This window comes from Chiloscyllium plagiosum, unplaced genomic scaffold, assembly GCF_037043375.1.
Source record: "Chiloscyllium plagiosum isolate Xiang-an unplaced genomic scaffold, Cpla_swu_hap1 HiC_scaffold_42, whole genome shotgun sequence".
Taxonomy (NCBI): Eukaryota; Metazoa; Chordata; class Chondrichthyes; order Orectolobiformes; family Hemiscylliidae; genus Chiloscyllium; species Chiloscyllium plagiosum.
Genome location: NW_028270180.1, coordinates 79712483 through 79726667, shown reverse-complemented (window position 1 = coordinate 79726667; position 14185 = coordinate 79712483).

Sequence of the window (14185 nt, the reverse complement as noted above, 5' to 3'; positions counted from 1 at the left end):
CCCCCCAATCACCGACTTGGATATTCCTTGGCGACCTACGCAGGGAGTCAAAGAGTTTAATTCCCAAATCATCGCCTTCCTCCCGGGGTAATAGGAAGAACGCAGGTCGTATTAGACCCAGGAAGCATACCCCAGCCCACCCCATGGGCAGTTTGGAGTATGCCTGATTACCGCATATCCAAAATAGGCCATCTGGAGCAGGCCCTCCCTGCCTCACAACGTCATCCCACAACTCCTTTACCCCAGGGACGCCCTCATAAGGACCAGGACCACTGCAATTCCAGTATTCGGATTGTTGACCCCGTGGCAGAGTATGGACAGGATTATTCCAGCATTGATTCCCCTGACAACCACCGCTCCACACTCTTTTCATGCCATCGGAAGGGTCAGCACTTAGCTCGTAAGAGGAGGAATCAGAACGTAACCGAATGCAATTTTGATGATCTCGGTTTGCAATGTACCAAGTAATATCCTCAGGCCACCATACTCGCGTGGTTGCATCCAATATATTCTGACAGGGGCTAATCCCTACCTTCACGGTCCCCTTGCCTTCAATACAGAACTGGCCCTCAGGGCTGTTTGTCAGTCTCCACCCCTGGCTTTTTCTGTCGTTGTCATGAGTCCAAGTGGTTTGCAGCAATTCCCCTATGTCTAAGCTTTGACCAGTCCACGGCCATTGTTCCGACATATGCGGCCCCCCACAGACCCAGCAATTGCTAACATTTAAAACAGTGGCTATTCTAGAGGTGAGATCAATAAACAGGTTTTGTGTAACATCAGGGAGTTCAATCTGTCCTTCTACCTCTTCGTATACAGATGGCACTTTAGGGAGCACGACCGTTCCCTGACGGTCTTGCTCTTTCCCCAACCCCCGATCAGGGATCTGTATCTTGGTCTCCTTGACTCTGTCAACCTGCTCCCTGAGCAACACGGAGGATAGGTCCCACCTCCCAGTTTTGCTAACACACACCCAGCGGTCATTTATAGGGCATCCATGGATTTTGCCACCGTATCCTTTATTATATACCTGATAATAGGGTCTCCCATCCTCCCAACATTCATGGCGTGCACTCACATCGTAACACCTATCGTCCACATAGGAATGGGACACAAATGATCCCGAATAGATTCGAATCCCAAGTCTTACTGTAGTTCGACATTTGTCACATCTCCCCTCACCCTCCCCCACATACAGGAGTAAACTGATCAATATCCCCACCAATACAGTCCAAGTAGAGTTCATTATTGCTGTCTTTTCAGTTTTACCGACAACGGCTTGTCCCCTTGCTCACATGTCCAGGTGCTTTCTTCTTCAGGCGGAACGGGCCCCTTTATCCTTGATGCGTGGACCCACCCTTTTTCTTTCGTTCGAACAGCTGCCTCAGTTATTAACAGAACCAGGAACGGTCCTTCCCACCGCGGCTGGAGCTTTTCGGCCTTCCAGGTCTTAACAAGTATCCAATCTCCGGGCTCCACCTTATGCAGGAGGAACGCGAGCGGCGGAGTCTGAGCCAGGGGACCTTTCCTTCGGAGTTCTGCAAAAGAACGGGATAAGGCCAGTAAATAGGTTCGGATAAATACATCCCCCCCTTGTAGAGTGGGACATCCGTCAACCTTACTCCAATACGGAAATCCGAAGAGCATTTCATAGGGGGAAACCCCGACATCTCGGCGAGGTGCCATACGTATCCTCATTAGGGCAATGGGCAGGCACTTTGGCCAGGGTAACTTAGTTTCTAACATCAGCTTAGTCAATTGGGTCTTGAGCGTGCCATTCATTCTCTCAACTCGACCCGAGCTCTGAGGATGCCAGGGTGTGTGGAATTTCCATTGGATACCCAGGGCATTACAGATCAAATGGTGTAGCTTAGAAATAAAATGCGTCCCGCAATCGGAGTCAATAGATTCCATTATGCCATATCTCGGGATTATGTTCTCTAACAACAGTCGGGCCACGGTTGGTGCATCGTCACTTTAGGATGCGAGAGTCTGTTAACCAGCGGTGAGCCTTCTGAGCCAGTATGGCACTAACCGAATGTGGGGAGTATACTGTGATCCTTCATCCAAAGGTAAGTTTTCGGGCCTCTTCTACTAACATTGCCGTAGCTGCCACTGCCTGTATACAGGTCGGCCATCCACATGACACAGGGTCTAACATTTTTGACAAAAATGCAACCGGCTGACGTTTCCCTGCCCGCAGCTGAGTGAGCACACCCTGGGCAATTCCGCCGGCGCTATTAACATATAACTGGAACGGTTCCTTCAGGGTGGGTAAAGCCAATACCGGAGCTCGAATCAGTTTATTTTTAATAATATTAAATCGCTGCTCCTCCTCATCTGACCAGTCCACCTTTTGTCCTTCTTGTCCCAGTTTGTCGTACAAAAATTTTCCGAAAGTGGTGTAACTTTCAATCCACATCCGGCAATACCCTACTAGTCCCAGGAAATGTCTGACTTCCTTCTTCGTCCTGGGTATTGGCATACCCGTAATTCCTGATATTCGTTCTGGCGTGATACGGCGGTGCCCCTTACTGACTTGATGGCCCAGATATCTTACTTCTCGCTCCACAAACTGGAGTTTTGTCCTGGAGACGCGTAGACCCTGTTTCCCCAGGAAGTTCAACAGGGCAACTGTGTCTGCTCGTACCTCCGCTTCTCTTGGTCCTGAGAGTAAGAGATCATCGACATATTGGAGCAATTGATTCTCCGCGTTACACTGAAATCCTTCTAAGATCTGCTCCAGTATTTGTCCAAACAAATTGGGTGACTCCGTGAATCCCTGCGGCAAGACCGTCCATCTTAACTGTCGCTTTCGTCCTGTGAAGGGATTCTCCCATTCAAAGGCAAAAAGGTTCCGACTTTCTTCGTCAAGGGGGCAACTCCAGAAAGCATCCTTCAGATCTATTACGCTGAACCATTCATGTTCGGGGGGAATTTTACTCATTAACGTGTAGGGATTAGGTACCACCGGGTATCTAGCCTGGACGACTTCATTCAACCCCCGCAGGTCTTGCACCAGCCTATATGTCCCGTCCGGCTTCCTCACAGGGAGTATTGGAGTATTGAAAGGGGACATGCATTCCTCCAGTAGTCCATCTGTGATTAATCTTTCTATCACAGGTTGTAACGCCTCCCGTCCTTCCATGGCAATCGGGTATTGTTTCCTTCTTACCGGGCCTCTTCCTGGTAACATGGTGATTTGGAGAGGTTTGATGTTTAGACCCCCTCTGTTCCCCTCTCGGTACCAAACTTCCGGGTCTATTTGTTGATCATCTTCTTCGGTGAGGGCGAACAACCTTACCACCATTTCCCCGTTACTTGGTACCGTTCCGATCCCTAGTTTGACCTGCAAGTCTCTTCCTAACAAATTAAACCCCGCCGATGGCAGTAGAAGGAGGTCTCGTTTAGTAGTTCTGTTTTCATATCCAATTTCCACGTCCTCCACCACTGGGACTTGTAATTTCTGTCCTCCAATTCCAGATACCCCCATAACTTTTCCTCCTGCTCGGGTGCCGGGGGGTATATGGATTATACTTGATCTTTCGGCTCCCGAGTCCACCATAAATGTGATCTCCGATCCTTGGGGCCCTACTTTCAAGTTTACCAGGGGTTCCTGGCGATAGTCCTTTTGCCCCAAGGGTAGGAACCCCCGACCTCCCTAATCTTCCTCCATCAGGGCGTACGACCTCACCTCCCGCTTGTAGCGGGAGCACTCCCGTTTAAAATGTCCCTCTTCATTACAATAGTAACATCTGAGTGTCCTCTTCGTTTCCCTGTCGCGGTCTCGCGTTCCTCCACTCTTCCTTTGTTCCGGCCATGGTTCTCTTTTCCTCTGCTCTTGCCACGACTCTCCACTTTCCTGTTTCTGCCACGGCTCTCCCTTTTCCTTTCTTCCAGCTGTCATTTGTTGCACCGTTTGCATCATTATCTTTGTCGCCTTCCTTTGCTTCTCATCGTCCCTTCTCACAAACACCTTTTGCGCCTCTCGTAGTAATTCACTTAAAGATTTACTATCCCAATCATCCATTTTCTCTAACTTCTTTCGTATGTCCGGCCAGGCCTTTGATACAAACTCTACCCGTATGAGTTGTTGCCCCACGTCTGTCTCAGGGTCCACCCCAGCAAACTGCTGCACATTCTTCCTAATCCTGTCTAGGAAGTCCGTAGGGGTTTCCTCCGGGTTTTGATGATTACCTAAGGCCTTGGTAAAATTGTGCCCCTTCGGGGCTGCGTGTCTTATTCCTTTTATCCAATATTCCCGCATGTCTCTCATGTTGCGCCGTCCTCCCTCCGTGTTCTTATCCCACTCGGGGTCGGTGAGGGGAAACTTCTGCTCCCCTCCTTCTCCCCCCTCTCTCTCCCAGACCAAGAGCGCAGCTTGTCGTATCATCTGACGCTCCTGGCTAGAGAACAATGTTTTCATGATGGAACACATCTCTTCCCACGTGTAAGTATTCGGACCCAGGAACTGATCCAATTGTTCAGCAAGTCCCATGGGGTCCTCTAGTAGACCCTTCATCTCCCTCCTGAAATTCCGTACTTCAGTACTCGTCAAGGGAACGTTCACATATCCCGTCCTTCCTTCCTCGCCCCCCATGGGCACTTCCCGGAGTGGATTCATTCTTGCAATCGAGACAGGGTTTTGTCTGTGACCCTTTTCAGCTTGAGATCTGGTCTGTACCCCTGAGGTAGTTTGTGATTCCTCCCCATCTTCTTCCCCTTCCCCTGAATCCTCGTCACCCGAAGGAATATTCTGTGGGGCAGACGGGGTCACGTAGGGCGGCGGTAAGTGATCTAAAGGGTCCCATTCTTTCTGCCCTTTCGAGTCTTTATTAGTTACCTGCAGTTGGCAAGATATCGTAACCGGCAGCCAACAAAGGGCATAATCACTTTCTTCCAGATTAACATCAGGTTTTGAATTGACATATAAAATGACGGCTTGCCGGACCCAGTCTTCGTCAGTACCGAATCTAGGCCACCACACTGAGTCGCCCTGAATAGGTTTCTGGGACCACTTTTGACAGTATTTTACCATCTTCCTTTTAGATTTTCCCTTTCTTCCACCCTGATCCCAATTATTTAGCATTTTCCCTAACGGACTATCGTCAGGTACCCCGGGGTATGTGTCATTGTCCGTGTTTAAGCCTACCTTTCCCTTAATGACCTTAGATCCCTTATTTCCCATTTCCGAGGACTTCGTATTTTTCCCGTGATAATCTATCACAATGTAGTCAATTCCCGGACCTTCAGTCCCGTGATCGCCCAGGTTCCTTTGCAGGCACCCCCGGTCTTTGGATTCCTGTGTCCTACGTCTCTGTGACACAAATCACAGGCACCCCGTAGGTACACGTTCCTCCTCAAACACGGTCTCTGCAAAATCCCTCACAGGCGAGCCCCGGTCTCCAGATTCCTGAGTCCCACGTCTCTGTAGAAAAAAAAATCCACAGGCACCCCGTAGGTACCCAGTCCTCCGGAAACACGGTCCCCGCAAGTTTTTTCTTACCTGGGTTCGGTGCACCGAAATTACTCGATCGTTAACCGTCCCCACTGCCTCGGGTACACCCCTCCTTTGTTTTCCTGAGCCTCCCGGATATCACTCGCTCAAGCCGCGCGGGGCGACAAGCAAGGAGTCAGGGACTGCTGAACTCAGCAGGGTGCACCTTCTCCGATATCCTTCCTCAACTCCCCTTGCGGCGGGAGTGTTGATCCCGGATGACGAGCCCCCAAGTTGTTAGAAACGAAAATCGCTTCTCAATAATCGCTCTAGACAAATTCAGGAAAACAAATTTTTATTAACAAGTCAAGTCTGCAGAGTCGGGCACCCTTAAAGAAAAGGCGCGCTGAGGCTTACAAAGTCTCCATTATATATAGGACAAGTCCCTCCTCTCCTTGGCTCCAACAAGCCATGAGGTTCACATTCTTAAAAACATCATTATTTTTATCACAAAGTCTGCAACAAAAGGCTCCAGAGTCTCCAAAGTTTGTTGTTTTTCTCACCCTGTAGTCTTATCAGTCAAAGGCTTTAATCTGAAACAGATGTCTCAAGTCGTCCTCCCATCCTGGAGTCTTATAAGCCAAGGACTCATCCTTCTCTGCTGTGTGAATGGCTTCATTAATCAAGAGCCTGCTTGTTTTTACTATCACTCACAAATTATCAGCATTCTGCACAATTTAAACTACTCTACTTTTGAGTATATAAAATGGTTGTTAGAAAAGAAACGAAGGTTTTGTCTTTTATTATAGATCAGTCTCACAAATTGTCAGCATTCTGCACAATTTAAACTACTCTACTTTTGAGTATATAAAATGGTTGTTAGAAAAGAAACAAAGTTTTGTCTTTTATTATAGATCAGTCTGTGGTCCAGGCACATCTTAAAGTTTAAACCGAAATTACCTCTCACAGCAAGTATTCCGTTCTGTCCCGCTTTTGACCAGGAGAAATCCCACCCTCGGAAATACACGCGCCTCTCTCCTGTCATTCCATCCCAATTTCCCATTGGATCTTCGTGGCTGCTTCACACCGTTTCTACGATTCCGGGTCTGGAACTGGGATTATGTGTGATTGCCTGCAGCAGTTGGTAGTGCCTTGTGTGGGCAAAGTGATGGAGTAGCCGATGTTAAACTATAATGCTTCTGAAACATACGTTTCAATAATATCCTGCGCTATCCCAGGACTTTGGAAAATGTCATTAATCCCATTCTCCAATACTCTCATTCATGGAATCTTCATAGTCTCTAAGGACGTTAAAGTTAAAGATTCAGCCCATTCTGAGTTCCCACACGCCTGTCGCTAAGGCCTGATATTGTACGTTCTCCCTGTGTGGAGTTTTCACGTTCTCCCCGTGTCTGCGTGGATTTCCTCCGGCTGCTCCAGTTTCCTCCCACAATCCAAAAGATGTGCAGGTCAGGTGAATTGGCCATGCTAAAATTGCCCGTAGTGTTAGGTAAGGGGTAAATGTAGGGGTATGGATGGGTTGTGCTTCGGCGGGGCGGTGTGGACTTATTGGGCCGAAGGGCCTGTTTCCACATTGTAATTAATCTAATCTAAGTAATCCCTGACATTTCCTCTGCTACAAACTGGTGGCAGTTTGCAAAAGTGCTCTGTTGGAGTGCTGTAACTATTTAGTAATTCGTGTTCTGCGTTGTGATTGCAGCGTCCTCGGCTCTAATCCACGACATGGCTGTTAGTTCTCTCAAAGTTTTACTTTTGGTGAAACACGGTAAGAAATTAATCGTTTTTACATGATAATATTCTTCGAGGTGTTTTCCATCGAATCACCTTCTCCGATGTTTCTGCGTTTCATGTATCAGGATTGAAACCCAAAAGTGCTGGAAGATGTCTCCACCTCCCATTCTCCCTAACTCTCTTTTCCGTCCCACATCCCATTTTACTGAGGCATTGCACAATCTAACATATACTTTCACGTTGATACCGTCAAGTCTGTGCCATTGCCCTCACTGTTACTGGTTGCGACAATTAAGAATATGTTAAATGCTTTGTCTGAAAAACCCAACTGTTTCACTACGTCCTTAACTGGTCTGACTCCAGACCGCAAGGCAATAAATGCTGCAGAGCCAACCCGCATGCTGTTACAGAATGAAAAAAGGTTCATTCGGCTCGACCTAGACTATTGTCTGCAATTCACGTGAGTCCAGGAATGTGATCGCAGTGGGAAAGGTGGAGGAGAGATTCACTCGGATAGCGTCTGGGCTGAAGAGTTTCAGTCATGAAGAGAGACAGGACAGGCTGGGATTGTTTGTCACCGTGCAGGGGAGTTTTTGAGAAGGCATTGTACAGATGTACAAAATAATGAGGGGTATGGATAAAGTAGACTGAAAGAAGAGTTTCCCATCGACGGAGAGATCGATCACAGGGGGCCAGAAATTTAATGGGAAAGACAGAAAGGTTTAAGTAGATGCATGGAAAAGCGGTATAGGCTGGCGGGTGTTGGAATTTGGAACACACTGTCTGTAAGGGTCAGAGAGGTAGAAATATTCAGATTAGAATATGTTCTGCCAAAACATATAAGTCTGTGGGTTAAACGATTCGGGTCGTAAAGCAGATGTTTTTGACAAATGGAGCCACAACGGGCTGAGGGGTCTCCTTTGCAACTGTTGTCCTCGGTAGTATAGTGGTTAGTGTCGAAACATGTTATGCGGGAGATAGAAGCTCAATTCCTCGCTGGAGCAGTATAAATGTTTTAAAACTGTCGCTCCGTTCCCAAGTGAAGCATATTAATGCCTGTCCTTCCATTCTCCATGGGACATTTCACGGGAAGGACAGTGCTATCTGAATCAGCGTGGGGAATGACTGCAGTGAAAGTGTCAGTGAAAGTACAAACACATGACTTCTGCAACATGCACCATGTGTCTGTACTGGAATCTAAACCATTTAATAGAAAGAAGAAGGAACTTGAAGAAGAAACAGGGTAAAGTAATTCCGATGCGAGTACAGAAACATTTTCCGCAGCATTTTGAGGAAAACTGACAAACGGCTCTGAGAAAGAGTTTGTCTTTCAGAACTGTTAGTGCACAGAGATGTTTTGTTCCACCTAAGCACTTAAGAAATTGAATAACAATTTAACTGAAGTCTTGGAATGTTTGAACACACCAGGCGATGAGTCACGTACTGGAACCTGTGTTTATAAATTAGATGTTTGATGACTGATACTGATGCAATTGGCTGAAGGGCCTCTCGCCACGCTTTTAAAAACTCAATGACTGTCATTTTTCAACTGAACCAAAAAGGCAAAAACAAAGTCACCAAGAAAAGTTGTAAGCATTGCATATGTCTTCCTTGGTGCGCAAGTGCTGAAATTCAGCTCTCTCACTGCTATTTCCCAATGTTGATTTCCAGTCAGGGAAACAAGATTTGTTGCTCCTTATGAAAATCTTAAATTGAACATGAATTCCTGACATTACAAAACAGCAAAGATAGCAGTTCTGTCAGAGTCAGTGAGAATTTCATATCGGAGATGAAATCAAATGGGAAGAAACGCTGAAATCAGTTGCTTTTGCCTGCTCAGACTCAGTACTACAAAAAATGATCCTAATTGAATCATACAGTTTTTTTCAAGGATTTAAAAAGTTGGATGCAGAAAGTTTGGTTCTGTAACCAGAGCGCCTCGTATCGAATGACTTGGAGAGACCGGTTTTGGACTGGGGTGAGCAAATTTGTAAATCACACAACACCAGGTTACAGTCCAACAGGTTTAATTGGATGTACGAGCTTTCCGACGTGCTCATTCGTCAGGTGGTTGTGGAGTACACTGTTATAAAGCACAGAATTTATAGCACAAATTTGCAGTGTGATGTAACTGAAATTATACATTGAAAATTACCATGATAGTTTGCTAAGTCTCCCTTCTGTTAGAATAACCATGTTAGCTTCACTTCACTTCTTTCATTTGTAAAGCGCAAAACTTTTTATTTTAAAGTTACATTCTCAGGTTAACTTGAACAATTGGTGTCAGCCCCCCGTGTGCTGCTGTCTTTTCCATAATGTTTAGACTGATTCTAATTTTAATAAATGAGTTAACAGAGGCTGACATGGATTCATGTAGTTTTTGAGCAAATTACAATGTAACTGTGCAAGTACAAATTCACCCCACAAACGTATGTATGCGTGTGTGTGTGTATGTGTGTTTGTGTGTGTGTTTGTGTGTGTGTGTGTGTGTGTGTGTGTGTGTGTGTGTAGGAGGGTCTCTGTGTGTAGATAGTGCAATGGGATCACCTGTACTGTGACATGAATCCAAGGTCCCGGTTGAGGTCATCCTCATGGGTACCGAACTTAGCTATCCGCTTCTGCTCGGGCACTTTTAGATGCTGCCTGCTCCGAATTCCGCCTTGGTGGATTGTCACCCCAAAGGCCGAGGTGAAATGTCCTGGACCATTGATGTGCTCTCCAACCGGGAAGGCGCACACCTGTCTGTTGATAGATGTGTAGTGCCCATTCATCCGTTGCTGAAGCCTCTGCTCGGTTTCACCAATGTACCATGCCTCAAAGCATCCTTGCCTGCAGCATTTTTTTAGATTAGCGTCAGTCTAAACATTATGGCACGGACACAGCACACAGGAACTAACAACGTCAATATATTATCTGGACTGACACTAATTGTTAAAGTTTACCTAAGAATGTAACTATTAAAATAAAGTTTTGTGAATCACATAACAAAGAAGTGAACCTAACATAGTCATCTTAACAGATGGCAGACTTAACAAATAATCAAGGTATTTTTCAATATATAATTTCAGTTACATCGCACTGTAAGCTTTTGCTATAAATTCTGTTTCTAACAACTGTGAACTCCACAACCACCTGATGAAGGAGCAGCTCTCCAAAAGCTAATGCTTCCAATTAAACCTGTTGGACTATGACCTGGTGTTGTGTGATATTTAACTTCGTATTATAATGCGGATCTCACAATTAAAACAGAGATGAGGAAGCATTTATTCTCTCAGACAGTTCTGGATCCGAGGACTTTCTTGTACAAGAAGGCTATTGAGGAAGGGTCATTCGGTGTAATGAGGCTGAGATCGGCAGATCTTCAAACAGCAAAGACATCAAGCGTTATGGAGAAAGGCAAGAAAGTGCAGTTCAAGGTTATCAGATCTGACATGAAACGATTCAATACAGGAACAGACTTAATGGTCTGAATGGTGTCTTTCTGTTCCTAAAAACGTTGGCCTAAATATGATGCTGCATAACCGACCTGAGTAAAATGTGCCAAATTAAAAATGCGTGGACCCCGGAAAACTGAACCGAGGTGAAATGTACAAAGACCATCACACAAAGGGCAGACAATGTGGGTAATTGATCCGGAGTGGTCAGTATATCAAGGTAAACAGGAAAACCAATATTCATTATCTACTTTAAACCGGACTCCACTAGGCATACAGTTAACTCTCACAAACCACCATTCCCCTTCCATTTTAGTGACGCCCTCTCCGTTCTTGATTTAAACTGATTGAACGTCAGGCAATTGCAGCTGACATTGCTGATGTGGACCTCTAACATGCAGGGAAGCGATTCGGAATACTGCACAACATCATTCTGCTTGGAAAGATCAGGCAGTATTTCATATTGATTACTGTAAACGTTAACCTTTAACAAGCCAAGACAGTGAAATTATTGAATCCTCATCACTATACTACCAGGGAGGATTTCTGTTAACATCACCCTGGACACCATGAGATTCGTCATTCTATTCTGCCATCCTTCTGTGCATGATCCCTTCGGCTCTATTCCGGTCTTGTTGGTTGGTTTACAATACTGAGGCTATCTAATCATCTGTTGAATTTCAGTTTCTGATGTACGAGACCTTCTCTAATGAGCTGGCAATGTGCTGGCTCAGTGATGATAACACTGGTCTTGTAAACTAGAAAAGTGCTTGAAATAGCCCATTCCTGTTTTTAATTCCAATAACTTGAGGAAAACGGTTCGCCAGGACAGGGAAAAAACGCGCGTGAGCAGTGATCCAGTTTGCCAGCAAGAACGAGGTGAGACAGTATATACTAGAGAGAGATGGGGAAAGAATGGGCAAGGTACACTGGGACGGGAGGGGCTGAATGCTTCCTTTCTTTGCTAGTGTTGAAGTCTGAAATGGGACAACATCAGTCAAGTGGGTGAAATGTTACTTTCTGCTTGTTTTCTCCCGAGGCCTGTATCACTCTTGGGGAAATGTGTCTGCGTGCTTCAGCCTGTGGGTAAAAATGGGATTCAGTTCCCCGACCGGGTGTGAACACATTTTTCCCATCTCAAACTTCAATCCAATTTATTGTGTCTTATGAGATTAAAACGTTCCAAAGAAATTAGCATTGAAATGAACACGTGAAACGTCAGAGTGTGCAAGGTTGCAGACCAAGTGCTGGGAAGTGAGATGATGGGACCCATTTCTGTGCTGTAAACATTCGATAATTCAATCATTTTTGAGGGCAAATATATCTGCAGTGACATAATTCCAAAAACCGCGTTATGAAGAAACTGTGCAACTGCTTCTGCCCTCATCCCTGGTGGTCTAGTAGTTAGTATTCGGCGCTTTGACTGAGTGGACTGGATTTCATTACCGTTCAGGAAATCAGGACTTCTTGTTCCTGATGCAGAGAGCGCAGCTCTCCCAGGAATCTGTTTAATGCCTTAAATCAATCAATACCCCAGCCCTTGAATGAAGGTAAAAGTGCGTTCCCTCTCTCTACACAGTCGGACAGTTCATCCTTCATTCTCCTCTGATTCCACTTCCCAAAGAGTTTCAAAGAACTGTCAAAACTGAGTCTCAGCTATTTCTTTTCTGTGCTTTTCATACACAGGAGCTGCAGCGATTGAGTGGGTTGGTTTCTGAAAATGAAACGTACCTATGAGCAATGTGTGAGGCTATTCCAGGATTGCCTTCTCTGACAGCGCTGCGACATGACTGATGTTCTCTATGATATGGAAGTGCCAGTGTTTGAGTTGGGTAGACAAAGTTAAAAATTACACAACATCAGGACATAGTCCAGCAGGTTTATTTGGAAACACTAGCTTTCTGCAGAAACGTGATGCGTGTGTCAATATGCGCGATGTTGTGGAAGATCATCTGGACTTTAACCGACCGTTCGTGGTGTCGAGAGTACCCATGACTTGGATGTTTTGGTATTGGACTGGGGTGGACAAATTTAAAAATTTCACAAAGCCATATTAGAGTCCAACAGTTCACAACCACCTGATGAAGAAACAGTGCATGGAACACTGGTGCTTCCAAATATGCGAGTTCGATACAATCTGATGCCATGTGATTTTTAACTTTGATAACCCTATACGAATGGCTGTACCACTGGCCAGATGCACAGCTGAGATTTTACACGCTACAGAGCTGTGATGCTAACAATGACAGGAGCAATAAAAGTAACAGTCACAAGGTGAGCGAAGAACAAAGAGAATCACCATCAATGATTCACTTCACATTTTCCTAAAAAATTGATCAGCCAATCAATGAGGTCACTGCTGATCAAGGAAATTGCAACTTACTTTGCTTCGTTTTCACCATAATTAGAGATAAACTCCAGCCTAATCACAACATTGCATATTCCCATTAATTTTCAGATTTAGATTATGTTCACTACCTGTCCGTATTTGCAGGAAACTGAATGACATGAAATGAGTGAAAACGTCCTTCTGGTGATGTAATCTAGTGCAGAGTCGGCCAGAAAAGAAAATTCAAAGACTTGAAACATCATTCCCATTTCTCTCTGTACCAATGCGTTTTCCTGAGTTGAATATTTGCAGGACTTGTCTTTAATATCTAATGAATTACTTATTTTCCCATGACAGAATCTTCAGAAATCAGTTAACACCTGAGGGGTTGAAACCTATTTTACTTCAGATTAAAATAGTTGAATACCCTTTCCTCCAGCCTAATGTCCCAATACTCCCTCCTCTTCCATGCAAATTCAAGCTGCTCCAAGAGAGGTTGGAGCTCCCAACCTGACGTTCCAATGTTCCTTGCTGCTCCATGTCAATACAAGCTACTCTAGTTGAGTTGCAGCTCCCAGCCTGATGTCCCAATGCTCCCTGCTCCATGTCAATAGAAAACGTCCAGTTGCTGTTGGCTCTACCAGTCTGATGTCCCAATGTTCCCTGCTGCGTCATGTCATTAAAAGCAGCTTAAGGTGAGAGTGGAGCTCCCAGACTGATCTCGCAAAGCGCCCTGCTCCATGTCAACTGAAACTGCTCCAAACGAGGTTGGATCTCGCAGTTTGATGTCCCAATGCTCCCTGCTGCTTCATGTCAATAGAAGCTGCTCCAGGTGAGGTTCGAACTCCCAGCCTGCTGTCCCAATGCTCCCTGCTGCTCCATGTCAATAAAAGTTGCTCCAGGTGTGGTTGGAACTCCCAGTCTGATGTCACAATGCTCCCTGGTCCATGTCAACAGACGCTGCTCCAGATGAAATGGGAGCTCCAATCCCAGGCTCTCGTTGACGTTGTAGCTCCCAGTCTGATGTCTCAATGCTCCCTGCTCCATGTCAATAGAAGCGGTCCAGTTGAAGTTGGATCTACCAGTCTGATGTCCCAATGCTCCCTGCGGCTTCATGTCAATAAAAGCTTCTCCAGGTGTGCTTGGAACTCCCAGACTGATGTCACAATACTCCCTGCTCCATGTCAACAGACGCTGCTCCAGATGAGGTGGGAGCTCCCATCCCTGGCAGATCAC